This window comes from Sus scrofa, chromosome 3 (assembly GCF_000003025.6).
Source record: "Sus scrofa isolate TJ Tabasco breed Duroc chromosome 3, Sscrofa11.1, whole genome shotgun sequence".
NCBI lineage: Eukaryota > Metazoa > Chordata > Mammalia > Artiodactyla > Suidae > Sus > Sus scrofa.
This window is the reverse complement of record NC_010445.4, coordinates 4,519,870-4,531,506: the sequence shown is the minus strand read 5'-3', so window position 1 is coordinate 4,531,506 and position 11,637 is coordinate 4,519,870. Positions and strand designations below refer to the sequence as shown.

The following is an 11,637-nucleotide window of genomic DNA, read 5'->3' as shown; positions in this document are numbered from 1 at the left end:
GTGGGTCGCGGAGGTCGCGCCCTGGCCCGCGTCGGCAGCGCGACACGATGGAGAGGGGCTCGGGAAAGAGGCACCGCCGCCTGCGTCGCGTCCACACTGAATGGAGGCAGACCTGGGGGCCCCGAGCGAACGCGCAGGAAGGGCTGCTTTTGGGGGCGAGGCTGCGCTTGCTGCGGCCCAGAGGACAGAACGACAGACACCATCCGGCCCCGCCAGCCAGGGAGGTAAGACGAGGCTGCCCTGCCTGCATGCACCGCGTCCAAAATCGGACGCGCTGTGGCGCCGGTGCCTGAGTCCCCAAGTGCAAAACTGAAATGTGTGTGACCGAGGCTTTTGAATCCTGAGCTTCCTTAGTTTGCTGAGACTCGGGACCGACTGACCCTCCCTGCCGGTCTCGCGCAGCTCTGACCTCCAGAGCCTCCCGCCTTTACGGAGACCCCCCGGACCCAGAAGGCTTTTCAGCCTTGACCAGTCGCAGAAGTGTGGTCTGAGGATTCTGGTAGATGTGTGCTCTTAGGGAGGCAGATCCGGCGCCCTTGATGAAGTTTCCAGCTGAAATGAATTTGTCCCCTAGGCTCCGTTGGAACAAGGCATCTCTGCGGAGTCAAGAAAGAGGGGGACTCCAGAAACAGGAATCTCACGGGAAGACCCACACCCCCCTCCAGCCTCTGACCCGAGATGGATCAGAGCTTCAGAGGAGAAGCACTGGAAACCCAGAAAAGGAGCGTATGGCTCAGAGCGGCCAAGGCTTGAGTGATTTGCCTACAATCAGCTGTGAGTCACTTTGCAAAGAGAGAAGGGAGCTGGGGCTGAGAGTGGTGGCAGGGGACAGACTGTGTGATCATTGTCCCCGGGTTGGTGGGATGCTGGGGGTTCTGCAGCTGGGAAAGTTTTATCTTTAAACCCCACCTCCCTTCATTCTCCATTCATTCTTCCTGGAGGCTGGGCACCTTTCAAACCATGTCCATCACCAGGACCGGCCTCTGGAGTTGTGCTTTTCTGTTCCTGATCTTGCAGAGTCAAGAATATAGTTCCAGGGAGTTCCCCTTGTGGCTTAGCGGGTTAAGGACCTGAGTCGTTTCTGTGAGGGTAGGGGTTCGATCCCTGACCTGCTTCAGTGGGTTAAGGATCCGGTGTTGTCCTGAGCTGTGGAGTAGGTTACAGACGTGGCTTGGATCTCACAGTGTGGTCGCTGTGGTGTAGGCCTGCATTCGACCCCTGGCCTGGGAGCTTCCATATGCCCGCAGGTGCGACCATAAAAAGAAATAACTAGTTAAAAGGGTAGGCGTTTCAGGAGGGTTTGCCGGGGTTTTCTGCTTTTGTCTCATTTGACTAAAGGGGAGAAGCACCTGAGAGGGGAAATGACTTGCCGAGGATCAAAAAGAGGCACGTGCAGTCCTGGCTTGGCCTGGAGAGCCACGGAAACCGCGTTTCCTCTGTAAAACTCCTATTGAGAAACAGCAAATTAGAAGAAACAGGTTTTTAAAATACAGCTCCATTTAAGGCACCTATCTCCTTTCCCAGAGCTTTAGGAGGAGCCTCAGACTCAAGGAATTAATATCTCCATAGTAAAACAGATACTCCAAATAGCCTTTAGTGTTTTCCTCCCTGCTACGTCCGTTTTAATGAAGTCATTGTGTTTCATATGTGTGTGTGTGTGTATCTTAGGGCCGTACCTGCAGCATATTTAAGTGCCCAGGCTAGAGGTCGAATCTGAGCTACAGCTGCCGGCCTCCATCACAGCCACAGCAATGTGGGATCTGAGCCTCTTCTGCAACCTACACCACCGCTCATGGCAACGCCGGTTCTTTCACCCACTGAGCGAGGCCAGGGATCGAACCCTCAACCTCATGGATCCTAGTTAGATTTGTTAATCCTGGAGCCATGAAGGGAACTCCCAGCATTTCATATTTTGAGGTGCTATTATTAGCTTAATAATTCTGTTTTAAATATTTCTGTGTTAGTGTGTGTGTGGGGCAGGGGACAAAGACAGTGTTAGGGAACATGGCAGGTTTAAGGAGTCACAATGAGGCAGTGTCACCTTCCTCTCTTTCTCGCTGATTAAAGGCTGGGTACCTGGCTGGCACTGGACGTTTTGAGGCGAGAGTGGGTAAGCTCGAATCATCCTGGTCCTCTTCCCTCCTCCTCCAGGAGGGCCTTCCCGGGTTTTGGCACTCTTAGGAGAACAACACACAATGCACAGATCCCAGGTGAGTCGTTTCTTTTATTCCCTGTTGCGTCTTACCGTGGATTTCATGGCTTTTATTAAGTGTTCATATATTAAGATGGAAAAGTGGAAGTAGATAAAAAGGTCCTTCTGAATAGATGAGGAGGGAGGGAGTGGCCCCTGACTAGCAGGCAGAGGTGGCTGTCATCTGTGTCCGTCACGTCCTCAAAATGAGTGGCACATGTGTCTTTGAACTTCCTGCTCTGCAAAGGATTTTCGTTAGCATTCCTGGGGCAGGAAGATGTCCTGGCCCTGGGGTCTGGGAAGGATGTCTTTGCAGGCCTCTGGTAGCAGAGGACCTCACAGAATCCCCTGTCACGGCTCTTCCTTGGAGCCAAGCATCAAAGCACGTGGGCTCTGTAGAGCACTTTCTATACGTCCGCTTCGATTCAGAGACAAAACATGAGGCTGTCTGGGGAATGAAAGACAGGCTGCATTTCCTTAGGATAACCCCATAAACTGTGTGGGTTGGACAGCAAATCGTTCATACTCAGAGTCTTTGGCAAAAGTTTATACATGATCCATGTACGTTATTTATTTATCTATTTTTGTCTTTTTCTAGGGCCGCACCCAAGGCACATGGAGGTTCCCAGGCCAGGGGTTGAATGGGAGCTGCAGCCACCATCCTACACCACAGCCACGTGGGGTCCGAGCCGCATCTGCGACCTACACCACAGCTCCTGGCAATGCCATATCCTTAACCCATGGAGCAAGGCCAGGGGTCGAACATGCAACCTCACGGTTCTTAGTTGGATTCGTTAACCACTGAGCCACAACGGGAACTTTGAGTACATTGTTTTTGTGGTAAAATTTATATAACACATTTGCCATGTTAATCATTTTTAAGTGTACGATTCAGAGGCGTTAATTAGACTCACAATGCAACCATCACTCTCTATTCGCAGAACACTTTTCATCATCTCAGACAACAACTCTGTGACCTTAACCAGTGATGCTTCGTTCGTTCCTCCCCTAGAGCCTGGCAACCTCTCCTCTCTAGGTCTGTGAATGTTCCTGTTCTAGATATTTTGTGTAAGTGGAATCATACACTCTTTTTCCTTTTGTGTTTGTCCCTTTTCACTTAATGTTTTCAGGGTTCACCCACGTCGCGGTATGTTACACAGCCTCATTCCTTCTAGTGGCTGAATCCTATTCCACAGACATACCTCGATTTGCCTCACTTCACAGACAGTGTGGTTTTTACAAATTGAAGGTTTCTGACAACCTGTCTTGTCAGTTGATGGTTAGCATGTTTTTAGCAATGAGCTATTTTTCATTAAGGTATGTGCATTGTTATATGAGGCATAATCCTAGAGTAGACTACGGTATCTGAAGTTCCCATTGTGGTTTAGTGGGTTAAGAACCCGACTAGTATCCATGAGGATTTGCCTTCGATCCCTGGCCTCACTCTCAGTGGGTTAAAGGGTCTGGTCAGCTGTGGAGTACATGGCTCGGATCCTGTGTTGCTGTGGTGTAGGCCTGCAGATGCATCTCTGATTCAACTCCTAACCTGGGAGCTTCCATATGCAGCAGGTGCAGCCTTAAATAGGAAAAAAAAAATAGATTACAGTATGATGTGAAATAATTCTTTTTTTCCTTCAGCCTGCAATTCTTTTATTTTTATTTTTTTATTACTCAAATGAATTTATCACATCTGTAGTTGTGTAAGATCGTAACAATCTGATTTCACAGGATTTCCATCCCACAGCCCAAGCACATCCCCCCACCCCCCAAACTGTCTCCTCCAGAGACCATAAGTTTTTCAATGTCTGTGAGTCAGCATCTGTTCTGCAAAGAAGTTCTGTCTGTCCTTTTTTTCAGATTCCACATGTCAGTGAAAGCATTTGATGTTGGTGTCTCTCACTGTATGGCTGACTTCACTTAGCATGATAATTTCTAGGTCCATCCATGTTGCAAAAAATGCTGGTATTTCATTCTTTTTAATGGCCGAGTAATATTCCATTGTGTATATGGAGCACATCTTCTTTTTTTTTTTTTTTTTTGGTTGGATGGTCTCCTGTTATTATCTGCTTGAGTGTATTTTTTTTTCATTTTTTGCAAATGCAATATTTGGTTTTGGCTTGTGGTTGCCCTGTTTTTTAAGTATGCTAACCCCTTCCCATAATTGTGTGTTTTAGCCTGATGGTCCTGTAAGTTCAAACACTTCATTACTATATTAAAATTAAGAAGAGAGACATACATACAAACAAAAAGGGTTATTTACCTCCTAACATCCCTTGCCCACATTTTATGGTTTTGATGACTCTTTTTTATTTTTTTCTTTTTAATTTTATTTCGTTTGAAGCATGTTCATGATTAAATCTGTATGCTGGCTTATTTGAGTGACTGCTCTCTGATTGCGGTTTCCTCAGTTCTACTTCTTCCTCTTCTTCTTTTTTTTTTTCATTTCTTTTTTCTTCCCTTTCCTTCCTTTCTTTTTGGTTTAGAGAAGCCCTTTCAATATTTCCTTTAACCTGGGTTTTGTGTTGCTGTATTCTTTAAGTTTTTGTTTGTTGGGAAAAATTTTTATTTCCCTTTCTATTTTAAATGATATTCTTGCTGGATAGAGTATTCTACATTGCATATTTTTTCCTTTTAGCACTTTAAATATCTCTTGCCATTCCCTCCTGGCCTGTAGTGTTTCTGTAGAGAAATCAGCTGATAATCTTATGGGGGTTCCCTTGTAGGTAACATTCTGTTTTTCTCTTGCTGCCTTTAGGATCCTCTCTTTATCACTAACTTTTGCCATTTTTATTATGATGTGTCCTGGTGTGGGTCTGTTTGGGTTCAGTTTGTTTGGGGCCCTCTGTGCTTCTTGTATCTTGAATCCAGTATCCTTTAGACTTGGGAAGTTTCCATCGATAATTTCTTCAAATATATTTTCCATTCCCTTATCTTTTTCTACTCCTTCTGGAATTCCTATTATGCGTAGATTGGCCCGCTTTATATTATCCCATAGGTCTCTTATATTGCTTTCCAGTTTTTTGATTCGGTTTTCTGTCTGTTGACCAGATTGAGTGATTTCCATTATTCTATCTTCCATATCACTGATTCGTTCTTCTGCATTATTCATTCTGGTTTTTACTGCCCCTAGTTCAGTTTGCATCTCTGCAAATGAATGTTCTAGTTTTTCTTGGCTCCTCCTTATATTTTCTAGTTCCTTTCTGAGGGTATCTGCATTACTGTTCATATCTTCTCTTAATTCCTTCAGTATTTTCACTATTTCTCTTTTGAACTCCAGGTCTGTCTGACTGCAGAGATCTGTTTCATTGTTGACTGTTTTAGGTGAGTTCTCCTGTTGGTTTGACTGGGGGTGGTTTCTCAGCTTTTTCATCTTGCTTGTTGTTTTCTTTCTCCTGAGGGAGTTGTACTCTCCGTTATCGGGCAGTGTTTGCCTTGTCACTGCCGTGGAATATTTCCTGAGGGCTGGCGTTTTTGTCAGTCTTTTTTGAGGCAGTGTGGTGGAGCACATCTTCTTGATCCACTCCTCTGTCAATGGACATTTAGGTTGTTTCCATGTCTTGGCTGTTGTAAATAGTGCTGCAATGAACACTGGAGAACATGTATCTTTGAGAGTCGTGGTTTTCTCTGGGTAGATGCCCAGGAGTGGGATTGCTGGATCAAATGGTAGTTCTATGTTTAGTTTTCTGAGGAATCTCCATACTGCTTTCCACAGTGGTTGCACCAATTTACAATCCCACCAACAGTGTACTAGTGTTCCTTTTTCTCCACACCCTCTCCAGCACTTCTTGTTTGTAGACTTTTGGATGATGGCCATTCTGGCTGGTGTAAGGTGATACCTCAGAGTGGTTTTGATTTCATCTCTCTAATAATGAGTGATGTTGAACATCCTTTCATGTGTTTCTTGGCCATCTGTATGTCTTCTTTGGAGAACTATCTGTTTAGATCTTCTGCCCATATTTTGATAGGCTTGTTAGATTTTTGGTATGGAGCTGCAGAAGTTGTTTATAAATTTTGGAGATTAATCCCTTGTCTGTCGATTCACTTGCAAAGATTTTCTCCCATTCTGTGGGTTGTCTTTTTGTGTTGTTTAGGGTTTCCTTTGCTGTGCAGAAACTTTGAAGTTTGATTAGGTCCCATTTATTTTTGCTTTTATTGTCATTACTCTGGGAGGTGTATCTGAGGAGATGTTGCTGTCATTTATGTCCGAGAGTGTTTGGTCTATGTTTTCCTCTAAGAGTTTGATAGTGTCTGGTCTTATATCAAGGTCTTTAATCCATTTTGAGTTTATTTTTGTATATGGTGTTAGAGTGTTTTAATTTCATTCTTTTCCATGTGGCTGTCCAGTTTTCCCAGCACCACTTATTGAACAAGCTGTCCTTTCTCCATTGTATATTCTTGTCTCCTTTGTCATAGATTAGTTGGCTGTAGGTACGAGGGTTTAATTCTGGGCTTTCTATCCTGTTCCACTGATCTATATGTCTGTCTTTGTTCCAGTACCATGCGGTTTTGATGATTGTTGTTTTGTAGTATAGTCTTAAGTCTGGGAGCCTGATTCCTCCAGCTCCCTTTTTCTTTTTCAGGATGTCTTTGGCTATTCTGGGTCTTTTGTGCTTCCAAACAAACTTAAAAATATTTTGTTCTAGTTCTGTGAAAAATGTTCTTGGTAATTTGATAGGGATTGCATTGAATCTATAGATTGCCTTAGGTAGTATAGTCATTTTGATAATATTAATTCTTCCAATCCACAAGCATGGTATATCTTTCCATCTATTTGTGTCATCTTTGATTTCTTTCATCAGTAGCTTATGGTTTTCAGAGTACAGGTCTTTTGTCTCTTTAGGTAGGTTTACTCCTAGGTATTTTATTTTTTTGGATGTGATGGTAAACAGGATTGCTTCCCCAATTTCTTTTTCTGCTCTTTCATTGTTAGTATATAGAAATACTGTCGATTTCTGTGTATTGATTTTGTATCCTGCGACTTTGCCAAATTCGTGGATGAGCTCTAACAGTTTTCTGGTAGAATCTTTAGGATTCTCTAGGTATAGTATCATGTCATCTGCAAATAGGGATAGTTTTACTTCTTCCTTTCCAATTTGGATTCCTTTTATTTTTTTTACTTCTCTGATTGCTGTGGCTAGGACTTCCAGAACTATGTTGAGTAGTAGTGGTGAGAGCGGACATCCTTGTCTTGTTCCTGATCTCAGCGGGAATTCTTTCAGCTTTTCACCATTGAGAATGATGTTCGCTGTGGGTTTGTTGTATGTGGCCTTTATCATGTTGAGGTAGGTTCCCATTATGCCCACTTTCTGAAGGGTTTTTATCAGAAATGGGTGTTGGATTTTGTCAAAGGCTTTTTCTGTGTCTATTGAGAGGATCATATGATTTTTATTCTTCAGTTTGTTAATGTGGTATATCACACTGATGGATTTGCGGATATTAAAGACCCCTTGCATCCCTGGGATAAATCCCACTTGATCTTGATGTACAATCCTTTTAATGTATTGTTGGATGCGGTTTGCTAGTATTTTGTTGAGGATTTTTGCATCAATGTTCATCAGTGAAATTGGCCTGTAGTTTTCTTTTTTTGTGGAATCTTTGTCTGGTTTTGGTACCAGGGTGATGGCGGCCTCATAGAATGAGTTTGGGAGTATCCCTTCCTCTGCAATTTTTTGAAATAGTTTCAGAAGGAGAAGTGTTAGCTCTTCTCTAAATGTTTGATAGAATTCACCTGTGAAGCCATCTGGTCCTGGACTTTTGTTTGTTGGAAGTTTTTTAATAACAGTTTCAATTTCAGTTCTTGTGATTGGTCCATTCATCTTTTCTATTTCATCTTGGTTTAGTCTTGGAAGATTGTACTTTTCGAAGAATTTTCCCATTTCTTCTATGTTTTCCATTTTATTGGCATATAGTTGCATATAGTAGTCTCTTATGATCCTTTGTATGTCTGTGATGTCTGTTGTTACTTCTCCTTTTTCAATTCTAATTTTATTGATTTGAGTCCTCTCTCTTTTTTTCTTGATAAGTCTAGCTAGGGGTTTATCAATTTTGTTGATCTTTTCAAAGAACCAGCTTTTCGTTTCATTGATCTTTTCTCTGTTTTTCTTTGTTTCTATTTCATTGATTTATGCTCTGATCTTTATGATTTCTTTCCTTCTACTAACTTTAGGTCTTGTCTGTTCTCTCTCGAGTTGCTTTAGATGTAAAGTTAGCTTGTTTATTTGCGCTTTTTCTTGTTTCCTGAGGTGGGCTTGTATTGCTATAAACTTTCCGCTTAGAACAGCTATTGCTGCATCCCATAGGTTTTGGAGTGTCTATCTTCGTTGTCATTTGCTTTTAGGTATTTTTTAATTTCCCCTTTGATTTCTTCAGTGATCCATTGGTTGTTTAGTAGCATGTTGTTTAGTCTCCACGTGTTTGTGCGTTTTGCAGTTTTTTTCTTGTTGATGTCCAGTCGTATAGTGTTGTGGTCGGAAAAGATGCTTGATATGATTTCAATTTTCTTAAAGTTACCGAGGTTGGATTTGTAGCCCAGGATATGATCAGTCTTAGAGAATGTTCCATGTGCACTTAAGAAGAATGTGTATTCTGTTGCTTTGGGATGGAATGTCCTATAAATATCAAGTCCGTCTGGTTTAATGTATCATTTAGGGCCTGCGTTTCCTTATTGATTTTCTGTCTGGTTGATCTGTCCATTGCTATAAGTGGGGTGTTAAAGTCCCCCACTATTACTGTGTTATTGTTGATTTCTCCTTTTAAGATTGTTAGCAGTTGCCTTATATATTGTGGTGAACCTGTGTTTGGTGCGTAGATATTTAAAATTGTTATATCCTATAAATATCTATTAAATCCATCTGGTTTAATGCTTCATTCAGGGCCTGTGTTTCCTTGTTGATTTTCTGTCTGGTTGATCTGTCCATTGCTTTAAGTGGGGTGTTGAAGTTCCCCAATATTACTGTGTTATTGTTGATTTCTCCTTTTAAGGTCGTTAGCAGTTGCCTTATGTATTGTGGTGAACCTGTGTTGGGTGCGTAGATATTTAAAATTGTTATATCATCTTCTTGGATTGATCCTTTGATCATTATGTAATGTCCTTCTTTGTCCCTTAAAATATTCTTCATTTTAAAGTCTATTTTGTCGGATATGAGTATTGCTACTCCAGCTTTCTTTTGATCCCCGTTTGCATGAAATATTTTCTTCCATCCTTAAGTTTTATATCTGTATCTCTTTGGTTAGTGTTTCCTGTAAGTTATCCATCTTTGCCTCCAGTTTATTTCCAATGTCTTGCATCATCTTTCACTTTGTATGTGTCCCTAGAAGTGAAGTGGGTCTCTTGAAGACAGCATATATATGGGTCTTGTTTTTGTATCCGTTCAGCAAGTCTATGTCTTTTGGTTGGGGCATTTAGTCCATTAACATTTAAGGTAATTATTATTATCAATTTTTTTTGTCTTTTTGCTATTTCTTGGGCCGCTCCTGCGGCATGTGGAGGTTCCCAGGCTAGAAGTCGAATGGGAGCTGTAGCCACTGGCCTACACCAGAGCCACAGCAACGCAGGATCCGAGCCACGTCTGCAACCTACACCACCGCTCACGGCAACGCCAGATCCTTAACCCACTGAGCAAGGGCAGGGATCGAACCCGAAACCTCATGGTTCCTAGTTGGATTCGTTAACCACTGCGCCACAACGGGAACTCCTTAAGGTAATTATTGATATGTATGTTCTTATTGCCATTTTATTGATTACTTTGGATTTGTTTTTGCTGCTCTTTTTCCTTTCCTTCTTCTCGTGTTCTTTTCTGCCTGTAGAAGTTCCTTTAGTATTTGCTGTAAGGCTGGTTTAGTGTTGCTGAATTCTCTCAGCTTTTGCTTAGAAGGTTTTGATTTCTCCTTCAAATCTGAATGAGAGCCTTGCTGGGTAGAGTAATCTTGGTTGGAGGTTTTTTCCTTTCATTGTGTTAAGTATATTATGCCATTCCCTTCTGGCCTGCAGAGTTTCTGTTTAAAAATCTGCCAGTAACCTTATTGGGGTTCCCTTGTATGTTAGTTTCTTTTCCCTAGCTGCTTTCAAGATTTTCTCTTTGTCTTTAATTTTGGTCAGTTTGATTAATATGTGTCTCGGGGTGTTCCTCCTTGGGTTTATTTTATATGGTACTCGTTGTGCTTCCTGGATTTGAGTGAGTGATTCCTTCCCCATGTTAGGGAAGTTTTTGGCTATTATCTCTTGGAATATTTTTTCTGTCCCCTTCTCTCTCTCTTCTCCTTCTGGCAACCCTGTAATACGGATGTTGGTGCATTTAACGTTGTCCCAGAGTTCTCTGAGACTCTCTTCATTTGTTTTCAATCTTTTTTCTCTTTTCTGTTCTGCATCCATAATTTCCACTAATCTGTCCTCCACCTCGCTGATTCATTCTTTTGCCTCCTGTATTCTCCTGTTAGCTGCTTCTAGTGAATTTTTTATTTCCGTTATTGTATTTTGCATCTCTTCTTGTTTAAGTTTTATATCTTGCATCTCTTTGGTTAGTGTTTCCTATAAGTTATCCATCTTTGCCTCCGGTTTATTTCCAATGTCTTGCATCATCTTCAGCATCGACAGTCTAAAATCTTTTTCGTGGAGGCTGAGAATCTCCTCCTTGCTTAGCTGTTTTTCTGGGGTTCTTCCTTTCTCCCTCATCTGAGTTATAGTTCTCTTCATTTTTATAGGTTTTTGGTGTGGTGACCTTTTTACAGATAATAGGGTTGCAGCCTCTCTTCCTTCTGGTGTCTGCCCCTCTTGTGGCTGAAGTTGGTATGGGGGTCTTGCTGTAGACTTCCTGATGGGAGGGGCTGATGCCTGCCCCCTGGTAGGTGGAGCTGATTCTAATCCCTCTGGTGGGGGGGGCTTCGTCTCTGGATGGGATTAGAGGCAGCCGTGTGCCTGCGGGGTCTTTAGGTGGCCTGTTTACTGAGGGGCGGGGCTGTGATCCCACCTGGGTTGTTGTTTGCCCTGGGGCTTCTCAGCAGCTGACTGATGTCGGTGGGGCCAGATTTTCCCAAAATGGCCACTTCCAGAGAAAGGCACAGTTGCAGAGGATTCCCGAGAGCTTTGCTTTCAATGTCCTTCCCTCACGAAGCCACGTTCACCCCTGTTTTCCCAGGATGTCCTCCAAGATCTGCGGTCAGGTTTGACCCAGATTCCCATGGAGACTTTGCTTTGCCCTGGGATTCAGTGCACATGAAAGTCTGTGTGCGCCTTTTAAGAATGGGGTCTCTGTTTCCCCCAGTCCCTTGGAGCTCCTGAGCACAAGTCCTACTGGCCTTCAATGCCAGATGCTCCAGGGCTCTTTCTCTCAGGGCCAGCTCCCCACACGTGAGAGTTTGATGTGGCTCAGAACTCTCACTCCTGTAGGTGAGTCTCTGTGAACCAGTTAGTTTCCGTTCTGTGGAGCTTCCCACCCAGGAAGTATGGG

The 11,637-nt window shown here is 42.9% G+C and overlaps 1 long non-coding RNA gene across 1 annotated transcript in view; it reads left to right on the top strand.

Moving 5' to 3' along the window:
- LOC102160627 overlaps positions 253–11,637 on the top strand; it is a 63,365-nt gene continuing 51,980 nt past the window's right edge. The window contains exons 1-3 of the long non-coding RNA XR_002342211.1: positions 253–774; positions 2,068–2,210; positions 3,133–3,227. This is a non-coding gene — a long non-coding RNA (uncharacterized LOC102160627). The remainder of the gene's footprint in view (positions 775–2,067; positions 2,211–3,132; positions 3,228–11,637) is intronic.